Source organism: Ceratotherium simum, chromosome 1 (assembly GCF_057802395.1).
Source record: "Ceratotherium simum simum isolate JZ-2026a chromosome 1, ASM5780239v1, whole genome shotgun sequence".
Classification (NCBI taxonomy): Eukaryota; Metazoa; Chordata; class Mammalia; order Perissodactyla; family Rhinocerotidae; genus Ceratotherium; species Ceratotherium simum.
In genome coordinates this window covers 39,928,986-39,953,589 of record NC_141900.1, presented here as the reverse complement: position 1 = coordinate 39,953,589, position 24,604 = coordinate 39,928,986, and positions in this window count along the sequence as shown.

Here is a 24,604-nt window from a genome sequence, read left to right as displayed (position 1 = left end):
ATCCTTACATGCCCACAACTGTCATAATTTACTTTTGTTCCTCAAACTGTCCATGTTAATTTCAGTGGTAAAATGATAAGTAATAGTAATTATTATAATGGATGATTAAGCTGAAGACAACTTATATCAAACCAAGGTTGCTTTTCAAAATGGTACTATTTTTTTTTATCTCAATAGCCGTATAGAGCTCACTGATCCTCTAGTCTTCCTGTTAAACCTCTGACAAATCTTTTTAGAAGTCCCCCAAGACCTTCCTTCTTTCTCTTTTCTCTGGGTTTCCCTTGGGATTCTCACCTAAATTCTTTCTCTTCTCCCCACCTTTCATCTCAACTGTTGCCATGGAATCAACCATAGCAACAATTCTCAAATCAATATCTGTCTGATTTCTCACAAGCAGCTCAATCCAATAGCTGTTTGTCTCTGGTATTTTTTTATATATGTAAAACCATAATAATTCCAGTTTTAAATATTCAAATGCTTTATTACTTGACAAATATATTTTTGCTGCAATTAATATTTCTTTGCATATAATTTTGTTATTCTCAGTAAGCATGATTTGTTAAATGAGTTTTAAATAATTTAATTTTTATATTTTATAACCCTTTTATATAAAATAAATTCACAGAAATAAACCTTCTTTATATTCTGGTTCTAGATGACAGACTGATCCCATGTGGAAGCCTCTCCCTTCCACAGTATGTAACTGGAAACAACAGAAAAGATATGTGATTTAAAAATGTGTCACCATAAAGGAAAACATGAATGGGTAATATTAGAGGAATCCTAGAAAGATTAAAAAAAATGAAATTAAATATGAGGAAAAACACTGCTAAAAAATAAATAGGAAAAGCTACTGCAAAGGGTGCTGCTCTGGAAACTGCTGGTTCCAGACAAAATGAAGTCAACACATTCCATTTTATTCCTCTCACCAATCACAGCAAAAAATCTTGGACAAAAAAACGTAAGACACTTATAGAAGACTCTGAAGGGAGGAGAAAATAAGGTGGAATGGCTAGGGATCTCAGAAGTTGAAGAACAATCTGGCAGTGAGTTCCCTGTGTTTTTTCTTGCCTCTTAAATACTTTAGCCTAGATGTTAGAGGAGCCCACAACCTAGAAGACCAACAGTCACAGAAAGACAATAGCACCAAGAAAAGTCTGCTTTCTCTAGCCAGAGGATCAGGGAAATGGTGGCTCAACAGGACAGAAACTCTTTAATCATATCTGCCTGTTTTTGGGGTGAACACCAGGAAAACCCCACACCTCTCTCCTGTGACAGTGGGCACTGCAGTGGCAGAGCCCGGGGGCAGAGCTCTGTTTTCCACCGTCCCCTCTGTAGTAACAAGGAGGTGCCCCTCCCCACAGACCCTGTGGGCATTCTCCCAGTGCTCCTCCTTGCAGAGTTTTTGGGCAGAACTCTGACTTTGACTCTCTTCCTGCAGTAACAGGAAGGTACCCCTTGCCACAGAGCCTGTGTATAGAACTCTGACTTACAACCCCCATTTCAGTTACTGGGAGATGAACCTCCCCATATGAGTCAGAGGCTGAAAACCTGTCTTCCAGACTCTGCCACGGAATAAAGAGGTGGTACCCCTCCACCTACCCAGATGGTGCTGAGACACTGTGGGAGGCAGCGCTGTTTTCTGGGTAACACACAAGCAGAGCAGATCAGAATAACATGACAGAGGCTTGGTAAACTAAATTGACATTTGAACTATAAAACACAAAAAGAGTATCAGGATTCGCATTCTGAACCTACATAGGTGGCTAAAGAAGAAGATTTAATAGGAACCAAGGTCTTATAACACAATACTCAAAATGTCTAGGATACAGTACAAAATTATTTTTCATACTAAGACCCAGGAAAATCTAAACTCAAATGAGAAAAGGCAGTCAACAGATGACAACACCTAAATGACGCAGATGTTGGATTGCCTGAACAAGATTTTCAAGAAGCTGTCAAAAAATGCTTTAACAGAAAATTGTGAACACTTTTGAAACAAATAAAAAAATAGAAAATATCAGCAAACAAATAAAAGATGTAAATAAAAACTAAAGGGAAATTCTAGGACTGAAAAATACAATAATCCAAATACAAAACTCACTGAATGGGTTCAGTAGCAGAATGGAGATGACAAAGAAAGAATCGGTGAACTTTAAAATAGGTCAATAGAAATTGTTCAATCAAAAAAAACACAAAGAAAATAAATTTTTTGAATAAATTGAGCCCTCGGGTCCTATTGCATAATAACAAGAGATCTAACATTTATGTCCTCAAATTCCCAGAAATAAAAAATAAAATACAGGACTGAAAAAAATATTTGAAGAAATAATGTCTAAAAACTTCCCCAATTTAACGAAAGATATACACGTACAGATTCAAGAAGCTGAGTGGGAAACCACAAACCGAATAAAACCAAAGAAATCCATATGTAAATACATCATAGTCAAAATTCTGAAAACTTAAGACAAGAAAAACTTTTGAAAGTAGTTAGAAAAAACACAACATATTACCTACAGAGGAACAATGATTCAAATAATAGCTGATTACTCATTAGAAATCATGGAGGTCAGAGGAAGTGGTACAAAATTTTTAAAGTGCTAAAAGAAAAGAATTGTCAACCCAGAATTCTGTATCCAGTGAAAATATACTTCAGGAATAAGAAGAATCAATACATTTGAAGATTAAAAAAACTAAGAGAATTTATCACCAGTAGAAGAAAAGAATAGCTAAAGGAATTCTTCATACAGAAAGAAAATGATAACAGAAGGAAACTAAAAATATCAGAAATGAAGAATAGATTATTTTTTCCTTGTAACTTTTAAAAGTTGTGTTTAACAGTCAAAAGTAAAAATTATAACAATGTCTGATATGGTTCTCAATGCATATAGAAGTAATATTTTAAGGCAATTATGTCTTAAAAGGGGAGGGTAAAGTGACCTAAATGGTGCTGATATATCCACATCCCACTGGAAGTGGTAAAAAATTGATAATAGTGGACTGTGATAAGCTACATATACTTACTGTAACACTAGAACAACCACTTAAAAAAACTATATGAAGAGACAGACTCAAGAAATAATACAATAGATAAAGCAAAATGGAATACTAAAAAAAATGCTCAAGTAGACCAGAGAAAGACAGGAAAAGGGAAACTGAGGAATAAAAAACAGAGGGAACAAACAAAACAATAAAACAGCAGACATAAATTCTGAAATATCAATAATTACCTTAAATCTAAATGGCCTGAACACATCAATTAAAAGACAAGGATTGGCAGAAGAGATTTTTAAAAATAACATGACTGACTATATGGTATATACCAAACTCACTTCAAATGTAATAATATAAGTAGGTTAAAGGTAAAAAGATAGGAAAAATATAGCATGCAAACACTAATCAGAAGAAAGTTGGAGTGGCTATGTTAATATTGGATGAAGTGGACTTTAGAACGAGGAAAGTTCCAGGACAAAGCAAGACATTACATAATGATACAAGGGTTAATTCACCATGAAGACATAATCTTAAATATATATGCACCAAATAAGAGAGCTGCAAAGTATACACATGAAGCAAAAACTTACAGAAATGAAAGAAGAAATAGAGAAATCCACAATTATGGTTGAGGACTTGAACATCCCTTTGTTAGAAATTGGTAGAAACAGTAGAAAAAATGTCAGCAAGGGTTTAAAAGAATTAAACAATATCATCAACCAATGAAATCTAATTGATATTCCTAAGAACATTCCACTCAACAACAGCAGAATATACACCCTTTTTAAGTGTGCATGGGACATTCACAAGAGATTATAACTTAGATCATAAAATGAACCTTAACAAATTTAAAAGAATTGAGATCATAGAAAGTATGTTCTCTGATCATAATGGAATCAAACTAGAATTCAACAGCAGAAAGATAACATAAAATCACCAAATACTTAGAAATGAAACAACCTGCTTTTAAATAACCCATGTGTCAAATAAGTAGTCTTAAGGGACATTTTTTTTAAACTCAATGAATTAAAATGAAAACACAATGTACCATGGGAAATTGTGGTACAAATGGGAAAACCTCAATGAGATAATTACTACATACTTACCAGAATGGCTAAAATAAAAAAAATAGTGACTGCACCAAATTCTGGTGAGGATCTGGAGAAACTGGATCTTTCATACATATCTGGTGGGAATGTAAAATGGTGCAGTTACTCTGGGAAAGAGTTTGGCAGTTTCTTAAAAAACTAAACATGCAAAGATCACATGACCCAGCAATTGCACTCCTGGGCATTTATTCCAGAGAAATGAAAACTTAGAGTCACACAAAAACCTATAGATGAATGTTCATAGAAGCTTTACTTGCTATAAACAAAAACTGGAATCAGTCTAGATGTCCTTCAACAGGTGAATGGTTTAACAAACTGCACTACATTCATTCACCATGGAAAACTACTCAGCAATTATTTTAAAATGGACTACTGATACACGCAACAACTTGGATGAATCTTTAGGGAATTATACTGAACCAAAAAAAATTACATACTGTATGATTCCACTTATATAACAATTTTGAAATGACAATTCTAGAAAAAGGAGACAGACTAGCAGTTGCCAGGGGTTAGGGAAAGGAAGGATGTGAGGGAGGGAGATATGGATATAAAAGTCAACGTGAGGGACCCTTGGGGTGTGGTGTTGGAACTGTTCAGTATGTTGACTGCAGTGGTGGATACGTGAACCTACAAATGTGATAAAATTGTATAGTATTTAACACACACACAAAAGCAAATGAGTACAAGTAAAACTGGGAAAATCTGAGTAAAATCAATGGATTTTAAAGTTAATTTCCTAGTTGTGATATTATACTATAATTTTTCAAAATATCATTGAGGGAAACTGGGTAAAGTGTACAAGGGATCTCTCTCTGTTATTTCTTACTGCTGCATGTGAATCTACAATTATCTCAATAAAAATTTCAACTAAAAATATCTGTGGTATGTAGCTAAAGCAGTGCTTAGAGGGAAATTTATATGAATAAAATGCTGAACCTTTAGCTCAAGTGGCCAGTAATTTTTGCTCAGAAAGCCCTGACTATGCAAAAACATGAAAATATTAGTTGCTTCTAGACAAATATATCATAGATTTAAATGTAAAATGTAATACTATGAAAATTTGGAAGAAAATCTTTCTGACCTAGAGTTAGGTGAAGAGTTCTTAGATATGATTCTAAAAACATGATTTATAAAGGAAATAGCCAATGAATTGGAGTTCATCAAAATTTAAAATGTTTGCTTTGCTAAATACCCCATTAAGAAGATGAAAAGACAAACCAAAGACTGGGAGAAAATATTTGCATGTTATATATTCAATAAAACACTTATATCCAGAATATACAAAGAGCATTCTAAAGTTAATAGTGAAACAAACAATCCAATCAGAAATGGGTAAAAGATTTGAACAGATACTTTACCCAAGAAAATATATGAATGGCAAATATGTATATTATAAAATATTCAATACTATTAGTGTAGTAGGCAGAACAATGGCCTTCAAAAGATGTCTACCTCCTAGTCCCTGGAACCTGTGAATATATTATCTTACTTGGCGAAAGGGACTTGGCAGATGTGATTAAGGTCAAGGACTTTGAGATAGGGAGATTATCCTGTGTTATCCAGGAGGGCCCAGTTTAATCACATGATTTCTTAAAAGAAGAGAACCTTTTATGACTACAGTCAGATATACGTAACAACAGAAGAAGGGTCAGAGAAACGCAATATTGTTGGCTTTGACAATGGAAGGAGGGCCACCAGCCAAGAAATGCTGCCGGTGTCTAGAAGCTAGAGAAGGCAAAGAAACAGATTCTCCCATAGATCTGCCAGAAAGGAATGAAACCCTGCCTACACCATGATTTTAGCTCAGTGAGACCTGTGTTGGACTTCTGACCTACAGAACTATAAAACAATAAATCTGTGTTGTTTTAAGATGCTAAAGTTGTGGCAACTATTATGGCAGCAATAGAAAACTAATACAATGAGTTAGTACAGAAATGCAAATTAAAGTCATGGTGAGTTACTACTATATGCCTATTAGGACAGCTAAAATAAAAATGACTGACAGTAGCAAACGCTAGAGAGGATGCAGAGAAATTGGATCTCTCATAAATTGCTAATGGGAATGTAAAACGGTACAGCTACTCTGGGAAAGAGTTTGGAAGTTTCTTAGAAAACTAAACATGCAACGATCACATGACTCAGCAATTGTACTCCTGGGCATTTATCCCAGAGAAGTAAAAACTAACGTTTACACAAAAGCCTGTAAAGTAATGTTCATAGAAGCTTTATTTGTAATTGCCCAAAACTAAAAACAATCCATATGTCCTTCAATGGATGAATAAATAAACAAGCTGTGGTACATCCATACCATGGAATAATTTTCAGCAATGGATAGAAACAAAATACTGACATTCAACAACTTGGATGGATCTCAGGAGCATTATTCTGTATGAAAAAAGTCAATCTCAAGGGGTTAAATACTGTATGATTCCATTTGCATAGCATTCTCAAAGTGACAAACCACAGTGATGGAGAACAGATCGGTGGTAGCCAGGGGTTAGGGCTGGGGAAAGTGTGTGACTATTAAGGGGTAACATAAGTGACTTTATTTGTGATGATAGAATAGTTCTGTTTCCTGGTTGTGGTGATAGTAATTTGAATCTTTGGGATAAAATTTTATAGAACTACCCTCTGCCCCTATAAAACACAGTATATAGCAGCATCATTCATAAGAGCCAAAAAGTGGAAACAACCCAAGCGTCCATTGACTGATGAATGGGTACACAAAATGTGGCATATCAATACAATGAAATGTTATTTGCTAATAAAAAGGAATGAAGTATTGATATGTGCTACAACATGGATGAAAACATTCGGCAAATCTACAGAGACAGAAGGTAAGTTAGCGATTGCCCAGGACTGGAGGGAAGAAAATCAAGAAGGACTGCTAATGGGTACAGGTTTTCTTTTTGGAAGCAATGAAAATGTTCTCAAATTAGATTGTGTTGACGGTTGTGCAACTCTGTGAATATACTAAAAATCATTGAATTGTACACTTTAAATGGGTGAATTTTGTGGTATATGAATTGTATGGCATTTAGTATAAGAATCATATTTCAATAAAGCTGCTTTAAAAAAAAAGAAGTGCATATAAAAACTGGTGAAATCTGAATGAGGTCTGTACCTGAGTTAATAATATTGTACCAACACCAGTGTCCTGGCTTTGACAATGTGCTATGTACACACATTGTACACAGGAAAGGTACACAGGAATTCTCTGTACCATTTTGCAACTTCTTGTGTCTTAAAGTATTTCAAAATAAAAAGTTATTTTTAAGAAAAGGGTGTTGCTCCATGCACATGGATGAAAGACATTTGAAGTAGGAGGCAGCCCTGGGGCAACTGACAGCAAAATAACAGGGTTACTACAATGGGAGCAGCCAAGTAGGTCAAGCACTCCTTGCTTCTCTCTGTGTAAAGCAACAGGAAAGAGTGGTGCCGGCTTTCAGGCAGCAATGATATATCTAGAGGATCCTATTGGAGGGGAAGCATGAGGGCCTTAGAGTAATGGTCACGTCAGGAGGAGTGAGGAGTATCCACCCCAGAGACTAGCTATAGGTACACCCCAATCTGTAGTCCATTCTGCCCCTCCCCCAAAGTGACTGGAGGCAGCCTGAAAGGCCACTCCCAGTGTCACTCCAGGAATCTCCTCCATATGCAGGCTGGAATACATTGATGGAGCTTTCCCAGGATAGCCTAACAGGGCAACACAAATACAAGCATACACACAGGAGCACTCATCAGTTGAGATAAGCCAGCATCATGAAAGGCATCAAGCATGGAAGAAGGCACACACAAAGAGATAGTTAATAGAGTAGGCAGCACTGGATTTTAGAAACACCATCATTACTTCGTTTAACACATATTTCTTGAGCCTCTCTAATATATACCAGGCACTTTTTAACTTCTGGAGATACTATGGTAAACATAACAAGGTCCCGACTATCATGGATGTTCCAATTTACTGATTAAGACAGACAACGAAAAAATAAACAAAATAAAATATCAGAGAGCAAAATATGTTTTGGACTAAAAGCAGAGTAAGTAAGGGGCATGGGAGAGAGAGAAAGAATGTGTGTACAAAGGTATTAAGTGCTGCTTTGAATAAGGTAGACAGGGAATATCTCTCTGATGAGGAGGTAACCTTTGAGCAGAGATCTGAATACAACACAAGATCAGCCTTATAACATCCGGGGGGAGAACAGGGCAAGCAGGGAAACAGGTGTACGTGTTTGGAGGGTTTGAAATGTTGACAACAGCAGGAGACCAAAATATTTGAAACAGAATGGGCAAGGTGGGGAAACTTCAGAGAATCCACAGGGGCCTGATCATCTAGGACATTCTAGGCCATTATAAGGACTTTTGATTTTATTTTAAGCTTAATTAATACAGTGTGTTCCAAGAGATGCAAGAGAGTATTTTAACCAGCAATTCTTTAAAAAGAATCAACCAGCAACATGTAAATTAAAGCCTTCATCTTTGAAATGAATCATTCAATAGATGAGTAGAATGGCAGATGGGACACAAAAAAAGAGCAAATTAGTGAGGAAAAACTCCCCAAATATTTTTTTTTCCCAAAATACAGGACATACACACAATAAAAAGATGTACAGTGAGAAAAGGAAGACAGAGACCCAAACAATCCAGCCAGAAGATCCAAATTTTACCCAATAGGAGTGTTGGAAGATACTATTAGAAAAATCCTTTTAGGAAAAATGGAGAAGAAACATTATTTAAAACAATATAGATATAAATATATATTTGAATAATTTCATTAAAAATCTTCAATTTATAAGACAGAGCGAACTCTGCACCTAATAAAGTTACAAATACTTATCAAATATTCATGGATCATTACAAAATTTGACCATATACTATACAACAAAAGAAGAAGATACACAGTTATTTCATAAGGCTATTATAATCTCTAAATGGAAACAAGGCAAACCCTGTTCAAGAAATGAAATTAGAGATCAATCTCACTCAAGAACATAGAGGTAGATTCCTAAATAAATATTAGCAAATCAAATCTGGCAGTGTATTAAAAAAAACATGACCAAGTAGAGTTTGTCTCTTTATATTGATTGTTCACTATTTTTTAAAAGAACTATATATGTAATTTACCATGTTAATATGTTAAAGCTGAAGCAATACGATTATGTCAAATTATATCAGTAACACTTTGGGTAGATTTCAACATTCATCTATATTTTAATTTTATTTTTTCAGGTACAAGAGATTTATTAAGGAAAGGCTTCCAGGAGACACCATTAAGTGAATGGGAGAAGGACAGGGAAAGGGAAGAAGTGAACAAAGGGTGTGATTTCTTGTGAAGTCCCAGCCTTGGCCTGATCCCCAGGTGAGCTCTGGAGCATAAATTACTCCTCAGAGCATGTCCTTCCTTGAGGCAAGGAGACTGAGCTGTTGGACTCCCAAACCAGTCCATCATTGGCCTCAGGCCAAGGAGAATGGTAGGGCGAGGTGGGAGGTGGGATGACTATGGGGGACACAAAACTCCCAGGTACTGCTGGTTTTCTGTATGGGCTGAACAGGCTCCAGTACGTGGTCACAGATGCCAGCCTTTAACTGCAGAGAACTCAGCTGGGGGCTGGGCACTCAGAACTGGAAAAGAGACCAGAAGGGATCAGGGTGGAGCATTGACAGCATCAGCCACAGCGCCACCCCTCCAGTACTGCCTGTTCTCTTCACCAGGCACCATTTATGAGGGCTTCCATCACGTTCTGCTGCAAGAGGAAATGAATATGGATTTTGAAAGTCCTAAGATCAGCTTTCCATCATTCAGAGACACTCTTCCTTCCCCCAGTGGATAGAAGTGGGTGTTCCTGGAATGCCTCTGTAAGACTGAGCAGCCATCCTGGTTGAAGATGACCTGGGCCATTTGAAAGCTGTGGAAGGCACACTTTTGGCTTTCGGGTCATTTAGTTCAATAATTTTCTGAGACAGGAACTGGCAGACAGATGCAGAGAGTAGAGTTCCAGAGGCTGGCTGTGAGTGGCCAAACATTTCACAGAATCTATTCACGGATTTCTGAAGTCCGTTGTTCTCTTCTTCGGTGTCTGGTTGGCCTTTCACAGAAGGGTCAGGCCAGAAGTTCTCAGAGGTCCAGGAATCATTTTGTCCAGTATTTAGGTAACTGGTGTCTTTATTTATTCTTTCTCTGATGCTATTCCTTTCTTTGTGTAGAGCCGAGTTTCTGATCTATACCATTTTCTTCTCTCCGAAGAACCTCTTTTAACATCTCTCGCATGGCTGGTAAAAAAATTCCTTCACTTTTTGTGCGTTTGAGAAAGTCTCCTTTACTTTAGAAGGATAATTTCACAGGCTACAGCATTCTGGGTTGGTGGTTTTTTCTCTCAATGCTTTGAATATTTCACTTCACTCGCTTCTTGCTGGCATGGTTTCTGAGGAGAAGTTGGATGTAATTCTTATCTTTGCTCCCCTATAGATAAGGTATTTTTTTCTCCGACTTCTTTCAAGTTCTTTTTCGTTATTTTGATTTTCTGACGTTTGAATATAATACGGCTAGGTGTAGTTTTGGTTTTTGGTTTTGTGCATGTCTGTGTGTGTGTGTGTGTGTGTGTGTGTGTGTGTGTGTGAGATTTATCCTGCTCGGTATTCTTTGAGTTTCCTGCATCTGTGGTTTGGTGTCTGACATTAATTTGGGGAAAATTCCTAGTCATTTTTGCTTCAAATATTGCTTCTGTTCCTTTGTCTTTTTCTTCTCCTTCTGGTATTCCCTTTACACATATATTAGATCTTCTGTAGATGTCTCACACTTCTCAGATATTCTGTTCTGGTTTTTTTCAGTCTTTTTCTTTACTCTTTGCTTTTCAGTTTTGGAAGTTTCTATTGTCACATCCTCAAGCTCAGATTCTTTCCTCACCTGTGACCAATCTGCTAATGAGCCCATCAAAGGCATTCTTCGTTTCTGATACAGTGTTTTTGATCTCTAGCATTTCTTTTGGATTCTTTCTTAGGATTTCCATCTTTCTGCTTATATCATCTGTCTGTTCTTCCATGTTGTCTACTTTTTCCATTAGAGCCCTTAGCATATTAATTATAGTTGTTTTAAATTACTGGTCTGACAATTCAATATTCCTGCCATATCTAACTCTGGTTCTGAGGCTTGTTCAGTCACTTTAAACTGTATTTTTTGCCTTTTAGTATGCCTTGAAATTTTTTGTTTGATAGCCAAACATGATATATAGGTTAAAAGGAACAGCTGTAAGTAGGCCTTTAGTGATGTGGTAATAAGGTGTGGGAGCCACAACCGGTAAATCTGCTTGATTTGGCTTACATCCATGACTTCTCTCAGCCATGGAAGGCTGGGAAGTGTTCTATAGCCCTGTGATTAGGGCTCAGTCTTTTGGTGAGCCTGTGTCCCTGTATTGTGAACTTCACCAGTGCTTCTGAGTTTGTCCTCCTCTTAGGTGTGACAGGATGGCTACAGGGGACTGGAGTTGGGTATTTCCCTTCTCCCAGGTAGGTTAGACTCTGATAAACCTCAGTAGGTTAGGCTTTGGTGAAATAGTCTCTCCTGAGAGCAACCTTTGCTAAGAAAAGTAGAGTGCAAGGGCATATTACGAAATGGTTACTTTTCTCCTCTTCCTGATGGAAGCACAAGGAAATTTTTCTCTGATATTCACTGTGAGAACCTAGTTGAGCTCCTAGAGGTAAAATTCACAAAAGTGTGAAGATGCTTCCCTATAACTGGATCCCCCCGGAGTTTTTAACTCTTGGACTTGTCCATGCCAAGCCTTTAGCAATTCATTAATTATTACAGTTCAGGTTTTCCTACCATGGCACTGGTTCTCGAAGAGGTTTCTGCTTATGGGTTTCTGTTCCAATAAGTTGTAATTCTCTGTATCTACCCTTCTGTCTCTCCAATTCGAGGGGCAGCAGTTTGCCTGGTGAGCTCATTTCTCTGATGGATCTAAATAGAGTTCTTGATTTTTTCAGTTTGTTCAGCTTTTTACTTGTTGTTAGGATGGAGTGGTGACTTCTAAGCTTCTTTAACTTAACAAACAAAAAGGTACCTGTCAGAAACCTAATCCATATTCCATGACAGAATTTTAGAAATGTCTCAGTTAAAGTCATTTCTTCTCTTTTTACTAATATTAAATGTATCTTGGAGAGCTTAGATAATGCCAAAAAAAGAAATACAATATATAAATACTGGAAAAGGAGGGAGAAAACTCTCTTTACTTGCATAAAATATTATTTTCTCCTAAAAAATCCAGAAGCAATAAACTAACAAACTCTTAGAAGTACAAAGAAAGTTCAGTATGGCATAAAATACAAGATCAATTTTTAAAAGAATATTTCTGTATATCAGTGAAAACAAAGTAGAAAACACAATTTTTGAAAGGTCTCTTTCACATAAGCAAAAAAATCATAAAGTAGTTAGAAATAAAATTGATTTAAAATGTGTAGGACTTTTGTGGAGAAACTATGAAACTTTATTGAAAGACATAAAAGAAGACTTGAATAAATCGAAACATATTCATCATTTTATTAGCAGTCCTAAACAATGAAAGAGATAGAGAAAACAAAGTGTAAATGGTCAAAAGAAAGATTTAAAATTAGTTTCTTCTGCAGTCAATAATATTGATGCTCAGAAAATTAAAGTGAATCCAAGAAGAAACTGGCAAAATGTTTCTTGGATTTTCAGCCTAGATATACGATCTACATGCAAAAACTAATATCTTTCCTGTATCCACTTAGTAACCAATAAAAAAATGTTAGAAAAAAGTAAGTTCCTATTTGTAGTGTGTTGAATAGCATCCCCCTAAAATTCATGTCTACCCAGAACCTCAGAATACGACTTTGCTTGGAAATAGCGTCCTTGCGGATGTAATTAGTTAAAGATCTTGAGACAAAAATCATTCTGAATTGAGAATGGGTCCTAAATCCAAAGACTGATGTCTTTATAAGAGTAGGAGAGGGAGATTTTTGAGACATAGGGCAGAAGGTCACAAGAAGATGGAGGCAGAGATTGGAGTTATGCTTCCACAAACCAGGGAATGCCATGAGCCAGCAGAAACTGGAGGAAGCAAGGAAGAATTCTCTTCTAGAGCCTTTGGAGGCTGCATGACCCTGCCCACATCTTGATTTCAAACTTCTGGCCTCCAGAATTATGAAAGAAAAAATTTCTGTTGTTTTAAGCCACCAAGTTTGTGGTAATTCCTTATAGCAGTCATAGGAAACTTGTACAGCATTCATGATACCACGAAAACTATAATTTACCTCGGAATAAATCCAATTATGAATGTGCACAATCTTAATGAAAACGATTCATGTATTTTTACAGAAAAGCCAAAAGAAGACTTAAATAAATGGATAAATACCAGGTTCATGGATGATAAGATTCACCATTTTAAAGATGTCAATTCCCCCCAAATTGATCTATAAATTCAGTATATTCCATACCTAGGGTCAATAGGATTTTTCATAAACTTGTATATGCTAATTATAAAATTTATATGGAAGTGTAAATTTTTAAGAATAACTAAGATATTTTAAGAATAACCAGATAACTGGGCTGGGGCAATACAATTCATTCAATCTAATATGCAATTGTATTATAAATCTACAGAGATTTAAATAGTGTTATTAGTACAATAAGAAAAAAAATCAATATAAAAAAGAATAAAGATTCTAGAAACAGACCCATGAATATATAAGAAAGCCAAATTGCAGGAGAATTACAATGGCAAATGAATATCTGAAAAGATAGTTGGCCTCACAACGGTTCAGAAGAAAACAAATAAAAAGGAAAATAAAATACCTTTTTTCATGCAATAGTCTGGCAAAAAATAAAATGTTCAATGACATCAATTTCCTGGTAAGGATTAGAGGAAAAAGTATTTTCATATTGCTAGTGTGTTAAATCAGTATGGTCACTCTGGAGGACAATTAGGCAGTGCAGTAATCAATTAAAACTGAACAGATGCATATTCTAAGACTCAGCAAATCTATTTCTAGGCATTTATCCTATAGAAACATTTGTACTTAAGCACAAGAAACCACATTCAATTTTATTTATTGCACACTTATTTGTGATAGCAAAAATTATAAACAATCTGAATATCTATTGATTAAAAACAGTTAAATAAACTATGGTTCATTCATGCATGATTACATGAATCATTACATGATTACAAAGAATGAAGAACTACTATGAGATCTAGTAACATGGAAAATATACATAAGTGACCACATGTTCAGAGATATAACTTAAATATCTATAAGAGTTTTATGGGGTGTTAATGATAGGCAATATTGATAGACAGTATATGAAAAGAATTCAGGTAGAATTCATGCAAGCTCAAAGGTCTTTAGAGTTAAATCGAAATACATTTACTTATTTTAGCCTTAGAAATTCAAAATTCAATCAAGTGGTGGTGCCATCTGGGTAGAATTTCACAGTCTAATTTGACTTAAATGATGAATAAATGTGATGGTTAATTTTATGTGTCAACTTACTGGCCCACAGTGCCCAGATATTTGATCAAACATTATTCTGGATGTTTCCGTGAAGGTGTTTTTTGGATGAAATTAACATTTAAGTTGGTGGGCTTTGAGTAAAGTAGATTACTCTCCATAACGTGGATGGGCCTCATCCAATCAGTTGAAGTTCTTAATAAAACAAAGACTGACCTCCCCTGAGCAAGAAGGAATTCTGTTAGATGATTGTCTTTGGACTCGAAAAAGGTCAGGGAGATTTTAATTTTATCAGTAACCTTTGAAAATTTTGCAGTGCGAAAGCATTCATGTGTTACTTGTGTAAGTAAAAATAAATTAAAGAAAATCCTTTGTCAGGTCATGTGTACCCGTTTTGGGTTTAATAATCAGGGTCAACATACTTCCGACTCTATGTTGTCTCAAAATGAGTCTGTGTCAGGTGGAGTTAACCTTACTCCTTTTATATTAACACGAAGCCATTCTAGCACTACCGTTTCCAACCACCTTCCTACTTGAGGGGCTTTATACAATAAGTAAAACCAAAAAATACAAACAAGACTCAATGTAATTTTGGTACTAATGTTGAGAGGTTGATCGTATTTGTCAATATTACCATGGCAAAGGGTAAAACATCCTATGATGATTTAAGGAATATCAATGAAAGTAGGAAAGCATGCTTGGAAAGGGACTCTGGGGTGGGGAGCTACTGACATACAAGATCATATTCTCCAAGTGTAGCCTGGAGAAAACACCTGTTATTTTCAAAGATCTAAAGGGAGAATTCGTCTTGAAGAGCTAAGACTCTTGTTTGTTTGCTAGCAAAAGAACCTGCAGCCAGGTTGGGTGTGAAATGATAGGATTTGTGGCATGGTCTGGAAGAGAAGGCAGAAGAGAGGGAAGTTTAAAATTCTTGGCATAAAGATTACATCCTAGGGCAAAACTGAGAGGGTCCTAATGTTAAAGCAGAGTGTCCTTGGATCAAGGTCCTTTTAAAATTATCATCTATGATCTTGTCTTGAAGAATAAAAAAATAAAGTGGCATTACTGGAGTTTGTATACAAATATTTTTGGAAGATGACATATTTAATTAAAATTACTGCTATCTGTTAAAAACTTTCGCTTAGAAATTTTATTAGGTGGTAAAAGTACGGGCTTTTAAATTTTATTTATTATTATTTTTCTTAAGAAATAGATCGGTAGTACATATTGTTTTCTCTGGCTAAGACTTTAGTAATAGTTAATAGGAGTACAAAACTCCTGCTACAATTACATGTAAAAAGTTGGCCAGCACAGGAGACAGCCTCATCTTGACCTGGAAACCAGACTCAGGAGCTGAAAGATCTGATCCGACTTTTCTTTGCTCTAACACGTTAAGCCTTAGAAGAAGGAGAGTCCCAGGCTGTCCTGGTGAGAAACCCAACTCCTGGGCAGAACTGAAATCTGTAGGACCTTCCAGGTGAGCAGTGGCTCTCCCCCCACCAGAGTGCATTGTCTAGGGATGGTAGCAACAGAGATCATTTCTATTCCCACATAGGATGTTAGGTACAACTAATCAACGAAGGACCAATTGGGATTATACACAGAGAAACATCCTGTGGACAATAAGAAAACACAGAGAATTTTGTTTTTGCCCTTGGAAACTTGAGACAGAGAAAGAGGTGCTAGAGAAATGGATTGATGGCCCAGCTAAATGGTGGGACAACTAGGTGCAAGGAGGAACCAGAGAGAAATGTCCAGTGATGAAGGTGACTGGGAGACAGGACAAGGATGGGTAGAATAAGGATACTTAATAATAACTTTTATACCGTTTAATTGGCTGTGCTGTGATGTGACTCTCCTCCATCCCCCACCTACCTGAATCTTCAGCACCATATGCATTAACTGTCTTAATGGTTCTTTGTCGATCATTAAAGGAAAGGGCAGGGAGCTGCATATCATAGGGTGAAGGGAAGAGAAGAGACACAAGAAATGACACAGAGCAGAGGCGGAGAATTCCAACTAAGCAAGAAAGAAGGGCAATATAAGCCCTTGAACTTCATGCCAAGAAATCTTTGGTGAGATTTAAAGTAGCAGATTATGTGAGAAAGATAACCCCAAAGTTTGGAGGTCTGGGGACCATCCAGAGGCTGTGATGTGGCTTACATAATCATTGACAGCAGACTTAGAGAAATGAAGAGCTCAAAGGACTCTTCATTTGTATTCCAGTGGACTCGCAGATTCATTATCTACCTGTTTATCCATCCATCTATCCATCTACCTATCATTCATTTTATCTATCAGCTTATCCACTTCCTATTTTCCTCAATATCACTATTTCCTTTAAACCTTTAATGGTTTCTTCAATGTTTAAGGAAATTTCTTTTTCTAGTTAATAATAGTGGTAGAATTAGTAAACACCAATGCAGTCTGTGGCCACACCAACCTAAAACCAATAAAACACACAAATTCCGTGTGAAAGCAGGCAACTGGGTGGAGTGAGGAAAAAGTGCTTTTTCTTGTTGTTCCTTCTTTGGTGAAAGAAAGTTGTTTACCAAAGATTTAGGAGATTGCCTGGGTGAGTTTTCTGTAGCCCGTGGGGTGCCATAGGGACAACTTTCGATCCCAGGTCAGCTCCAGAGCTGCCCTGGGGCTTGAAGGAGGTTGGCAGTCAGTGCCCATGGACAATCACCAGCCTGGAGTCTGAGCAGAGGCCGCTGCCCCACAAGCCCACCATCTCCTTTCATCTCTTCCTCTTGTGTGCTCCCCACTGTCCAATTCTGTCCAGATTCCTCCACCAGGAATTTTCCATTATTCCACTGGCCTGCTTAGACACATTCCTGTGATTTCTTGTGGCTTATGGCCCTCCACGCAGTGCCTCATATTGCTAGAATTGGCTTCATTCTCCACTCTTAAGACACTCAAGTAACTTCAATTTCTTCTTATAAGGAAGAGTCATAAGACTTACTTTTTAAGATTTTTAAAAAATATATATCAGTGTCGAAGAATGAAAAAGAGTTTACTGTAAATGAAACATAAGGTTACAAAGAATACTGAGGACTGAATTTAGCATCTCCCTTCATCTCTGCAATTAATGTTACTTCATATAAACAGTCATTGTGTTTTTAAGTCATAAAATATAGAGTAAACATATATGATAACCACTGTCTATGTTTGAAATAAGAAATAGGCCTGCCCCTAACTCCCACGCCAAAAGTAAGCTCATCTTCCCCCTAAGGCACCCAGGCAAATTCAGCTTAGCAGATTCTATGAAATATAAAATAATGAAAAGAAAATGCACAGGCTTAAAAAGAAATAATGATAATAATAATAAAACACTACTTGCAGGAAAAACAAATGACATACAGAAAATGAACTAGTTCTCCAAAAGTAACTCCTTAAGACTTTCGTGTCTATTCTCCTAAAATAATACATATCAAATAAAATCTAAATTCTTCTGCTTCTCTGTGCTGTACACACATAGTTCATTAGCAAAGGGGATGGGGTTCCTGGAAACGGGAGCATTAACCGAGTGAGCAGTTTTCTGGTCTTTATAACACCGCTCCTACACAGACAGTCCTTGACCTCTCCCACTGCCCACCACTGTCCCTTCTCTGACCCCAGCAGTCGTTGCTTTCAGCTTCCACTGGTTAAAATGCTAGCCTGTCCTCCTGCTGGCCTGTCTTCCCAGGCTGCAGTCAGGTTCATGACGTCCCTGATAATGTCAAGGACTAGCCCCAGAATCTGATGGTTGGCTGGCTAAGCCTCACCTCTGTTCCTCAGATGTTTCCTTGAATGGGCTCCGAGTCTCTCACTTAAAACTGAAATCCTCCGTGATACTCATCCTTTGTTTCCTGTGACAGGCGCAGTTCTATCACTTGTACCCCATTTATCAGCCTGTATGAGTCAAAGCTCTTCACCAAAACAAAGAATAAATGGCAGGAAAGGGTACTCAAAGGAAGAAATAATGCATTTTTCAGAAAACTCACCTACCCGAAGAAATTACCAAAAGAGTTTTTCGCTAGTTCATACTAGATAAGAATATATGGTCACTTTCAGAAGGTAGGAAAAATACATAAACTTACAGCATACTATGCTGGAGTTATATATATATATATGGGCTATTCAGTGAAAAACCACATTATACAGAATCAGCACTTTGCAAAGTGGAATTAAATGGAGTATGTGTGCAGTGTACTGACTTTTTAAAAAAGAAGTCACATGTCAAAACAAGGTCAAAGAACTTTCAAAAGTGGAGTACCAGAGGGAATGAGCTAAAAAGATAAGAGGTGATGATTGGAAAATGAAATCTTCAAATTGAGATTTTGGAGGTGTTGCAAGTACCGGTAATGGCAAAATCTTCAAGTCTAACAATAGGAGTAGGAGGCAAAGTAGGGCAGAGACAAGGTCATTGGAGGAAAGGAGGTCATGGAACTGAAAAGTTGGGTCTGGAAAAATTGCACATCTGGATGTTAAAATTACCAAGAATTTTGACAGTGTAGTATAAAATGGAGCGATTGTGAGCCAGAGCTAGAAACTTCTAGGACAGATGGGAAAGTGTCTTGGGGTTGGGGGCCAATAGGTAACACAGAAAGTTGAAGAGAATATTTAGAGAAGACATTGAGTATATAGAGGATTTTGTTAGGACTGACTATGAGTTCCAGAAGACACAACAAAAGGGTTGAGGGGTGGGGATTAGGGAGATGGGAGAAAGTACTCAGCCATATGGGAAGAGAGCCTGTAGGATGAAGGTTGACTAGGGAGCCTGGGCTTTTCATGGTGACCACATAACATAGGAATAAAGGGCCTAATGAGATTACACAGATATTGGAAGTGAGGTAGTAAGTGTTAAAGAAGAGAGAGATCTTCCAGAAGCCCGCTCCAGGGCTCTCACGTCACTCCTGCAAGAGAAGGTATAGAGGCTAGGAGAGGGGCTGTCTTATGCCAAGCACAAATAACTCTGGAGATTTCTTTCCAATCTCCCCTACCTCCATCTTCCACACAGTTCTCAGTCCCTATGCAGGGATAGCAAATAGGTTTCAGTCTCCATGGACAAGGAGTGACTGCCTGGAGCACCACAACATGAAGAACTTCAAGGCCGCATCCAGATTCAGGAGAAAAGGAAAATGACCGTCTGTAAGCCAGTATCTGCTTTCCCTAGTTTAAGGTGATCTCTAACACTCAATTCAATTCTTAACGCCCCATCCCCTTCCCACTTTTCAACCTGCCTCCTAGCCACTTACACACCCATAAAGCTTTTGGGACTTTTACATATACCACTTCACTTCAGGCTACAACCTCAAACCTTCTTGAAGGTCATCTGTTCAGCTTGCTGCACTCTCTGCTAATGATCTCCAAGTCTCCATGTCCAGACAAGACCTCATTCCTGAGCACTGGAAACTTGTCTGTAATTGTCTCCTGGACTTCGAGAACATCAAATGTGCTCATCAAACTTCCCCTGTCCCTGCCACCCCAATCTGTTCCTCTCCCATCCCAGTTAGTGTAACCCTATTCACCCATTTGAACAACCTAAGCCATCTTCAACTCCTCCTTCCCCCGCATCTCATCAGTCACCCATTTCTACCCATTCAATCTCTGAAATTTCTTAAATCTCCTCCCTCTCCTCCCCACTGCCTCTGCCTTGTTCACATCTGTATCTTCTCTCAAGTAGACTTGGGAAATATACTCCAACTCACCTTGCCACAGCCGTCTGAGTGACCTTTGTAAAACATGAATGTCTCTCCCTTCCTTAAAAGGCTTTGGTGGCTTTACATCACATACTGAATAAAGATCAAAGTTCTTAGCCCTTGACACATAACATTCATTGCATATGTTTGTCCAGGTGCCTGCCTCTCACTGAACTATGACCACCACCAACAGAGGAATGTATGACTCCTTTATTTTGAATTCCCAGTAACTCCTTGGAGACGCAGAACATACTCAATAAATATTAAGTGAAGTAATGCAGGCAGGCAGAGGAAAAGTATAAAAAGCAACAAAGCAACCTAATTTTAAAAACTCTCCCTCATGAAAGTCGACACAAGATCCTTCTCTGCAACTCTGACTACCAGTTCATTCATCTCTGCTCTAGGAAAGGAACAGAAATCTTTTTATCTGACAATTAACAAAAGCTATATCAGGGGTGGAAATGGGGTCTTAATATAAATTTTCTTATATTGGGTTCTGGCTCCACCGTTTTCTAGGTGTGTAACCCTGCGCAAGATACTTAACCTCTGGCCTCAGTTTCACAACTTATAAATTGGAGATAATAATTGTACCTAATGCAAATGGTTGTTATGGGGACTAAATGAGGTAGTGTATATAATGTATGTGGAATAGGAAATGTTCAATGAAAATAGCTATGGTTGTTACTTTGAAAGAGGTTCAGGTATGGTTCATTAATAGATAACTAGAAACATTATTGCTATTAGAATATGGAAAACATGCATGTATTTCCTAGAATGGGGGAAACATGTCTTTACTTTTTCCATAGAGTTCAGGCCATACAGAGTCAGCCTCTAAAGGAGGTTGAGAGTTTTTGTCTCTGGTCTTTCCAACCTTTCTCTTTACCAGTGTTTTCTACCCCTCTGTCCTCTCCCTCCAAGGACTGACTGCTCCTGGAAGAGAGGCCGCAACTCCTACAGCCCTCTGTAGGAATAGGCGGGGGTCTAGTGGAGACAAATGGGCCATCTGATTGACTTCCAGCATTATCTCAGAATTTGTTTATTCATATGTCATAGAGATACACTGTCACAACTGAAAATAACTCATTCATATTAAATTTGAGTTCCATTACTGGACTACTCCTCTTCAAGTAAACCAGGAATATTTTTTTATAAATTGCATAATCATTTTGTGACTAGCACACTACATTGTATTTTATATTTGTGTGTGTTTTTGACCTCTACAAACAGCAAGTTCATATTGTTCAACCTAATATTTGAAGAATGTAAATTTGTTAACTATAAATATTAAAACATATATACAATTTTTCAGTTTCTGTTATGGCATTTCTTCACTTTTAATATATTGGAATTCTCAGGAATTGGCTTGGCTGGGGGGTGGTCTCCCCCACCCACCAAGAAGCCATCGAGTGAAGCATATACAAAGCAAATCTTTCTTTTACTGATAATAACTATCCTTTATAACATCTCTTCAATGTTTTTGTGTTAAAAGATCTGCCCCCTTTTTAAAACAGAGGTAAAGAGAGGAAGGAAATAAAAGGGATATGGAGGGACCAACTTCCCATCACACACTATATAAAATTACAATAATCATGAGTCACCTATTGCACAAATTACCAGGAACATTACACGTGAGAATGCACTGCAAGGAACTTTACAGTTAAAAGTACACTCATGAAAGGCAGTCCACTTACAGTGTGCTCCAAGGACCATTTTCAGTCTGTGAACCTCTTGCTTCTGGTCCATGGTGAGATAAGTATGAAAATTTGATAGTAAGCATTTAGAAACTGTTATAGAAATTTGACAAAGTAATTTTACGTCTGTTGAATCACATAATAAGAGATTTGGGCTTGTATTTTGTATGTCTGATTTTTTACTTCATTTTCTAGTAATTCATTTTCATTGTACTTTACAAAGGCGAAGAAAAACCTGTCCTTCACTACGTGTAGTCTGAGAAGCCTTGACAAAAGGTGTTATTATTTCTGAAATTTTTGCTTAAGAACCATCAAATTTCTAATTATAAACTGGTTATATGTCACTATTTGAGAAACACTATTTCATACCAAGTGTAAGGAGCTGCCAGCATACAAACAAGTTCTGAACAAGTTTGTTTTGTGTTGGGTAACTTGGTTATTTGGGAGTCAGAAACCATTTTTCCCATGAAATAGCATAAAGCTGGGGTTACATACTGGTGTAGCCTATAAATTCCAGTTATCTCAAAAGATTGCTAAGCTATAGTATAAAATTCAACGAGTGGTATGTACTATAAAATTTAATAACCAATCTTCTCCAACCTCTTACAATGGAGAAGATAGGCTCCTGATTTCCAAATCAGAAAATCTCTCTTTTCCCCATCTGCCTGTGAGAAATGGCGATTCCTAGCCCTACCATGGTGATGGGGATGGGGGTAAGGACAGGGGCTGCTTCTGCAGAAGTTGTTTCAACAGCAACACTCAGAGGAAGAATATGGAGCTACAGTACTCTTTGCCTAGAGTAATGAAGGAATTAGGAGATCAAGTTTGGGGGAACTCATTGGTCATGTTAATAAAATTAAACCGAAGTTTCACCAAGATTCTCTGAGACTGAAGTTAGGTAGGTTTTGCTGGACTTGAAAGGTCTGGTTCTTTGCCACAAATGCCTCCTTCCTAAACTCCAGAGTCTTATTCCCCTTGAAGGCCCAGCACCAAGATGGTGACTAGGTTTCATGCTGAATTGAGATCTGTCAGTGGCTACCTTGGGGATTTTTATTTCTCTTTTGTTGTGTTGTTTGAAAAGATTGTGAGGACAAATCTAGGCTTGGTGAGGAACATTGGTAGAATCCATTAGTGATGTCTGCTGTAGGCAAGGGAAGAAGGAGGAGTCAGCACAAGAGCTGTGTTTGCGATCCTGAGTGCATTCTAAAAGATACAGACCTTCAACCCTTTAATTTCAGCTGAAACCAGGCTGAACTATTAAGAACATGACTTTTTAAAAAGCCTAGGAATAGCAAAAGGGAAATAGACATAGATAATGGCACACAACAAGGTAATCTTATTTATAATTTATGATTTCCTCATTTTGTGACACATGTGGGAAGGCATCGGTGGCTGGCTCCTGACCTAGAGTCCATGAGGCATAGTTTTATGTAATTTTCACTGTCCAGAATGCTTGGAACAAGACTCTCAGACCTAAGACAGAAACCCTGGCAATAGTCCCAGGGCCTCTCTTTTAGGTCCTCATTCTAAATTCTGATTTCATATGTGAGGCTCTTCTCTTCCCCAAAGACCGACACCAAAAATGTCCCTAGAGAAGAGATCCTACCCCTTCCTACCTGGTCATAGGGTAACTATGGCGGAATTCTGAATCTAAGCGGTCCATGGATAGAATTCCAGAGGTTCACGACCTTGGATGAGAAAAAAAATCTTGATTTCAAAGGAAATTTAGCATCTCCTTCAACTATGAAAGTAGAAAACAAACCTCAGAAGCATTAGCAGTACTTATGACTTTGTTACCAAGGAAAATAACAATTATTTTCATTATTTCATTACAGAGTTGCAGGTATCTTGAAATAACATTTATGCTCATTACTATTTGAAAGAATGGTGCTAGATCTTGTTATCAAATGTATTAATAATGTAGCACACAGCACATTACTATATTACTATAGCACAAACTTTTAAAAGAATATTTTGATAATTGCATTAGAATGTGATTGGTCTCTTTTGCGATCCTGTACATTTTATTGTACGTACTTCTAAATATTATTCTGGAAGTTATCTATAGGCTCACTACTGCCAGAGGGACCCGTGAAGCAAAAAAACGTAAGCCTCCTGGGCTTTCAAAGGATAGAGAGTTCTCTATCTAAGGATTGAATCAGAGATACACACATACAGAAGCAGAAGGGTCTATCTTTGTGATGGGGGGCAGGGGTAGGTGAGAAACTAGCATCTGCTTTTATTTACTGGTTGCTTATAAAACTGATGTTTGTTGAAAATTGGCAATTGTGACCATTTCTGCCTACATAGTGTAGAGTGGCAGTTAAACACTGGCAAGCATTAAAAGGTTATTTCAGGCATACTCAAGTACTACAATTGTCTCACTCTTACTGTGTAAGTTTCCCTTTTATGCTTTTTTAATTTTTCTTTCTTGATTCATGTTATGGTTGTCAAAGTAAGAAAAAGAAAAAGAAAAAAACACAAAACTGCTCTTATTCTCATAAACAGAGTTTAGATCAAAAAATAGTGTCCAGGTCTAGGTTGCTAGTCTAGACCAAGCATTTCTAGAAATAGGATGTTTCTTTCCTCCCATCTACACCGTGTTACAAAAAGCACTGATTCCAACATGAAATATTTACAAGACATGACCCAGCATTTT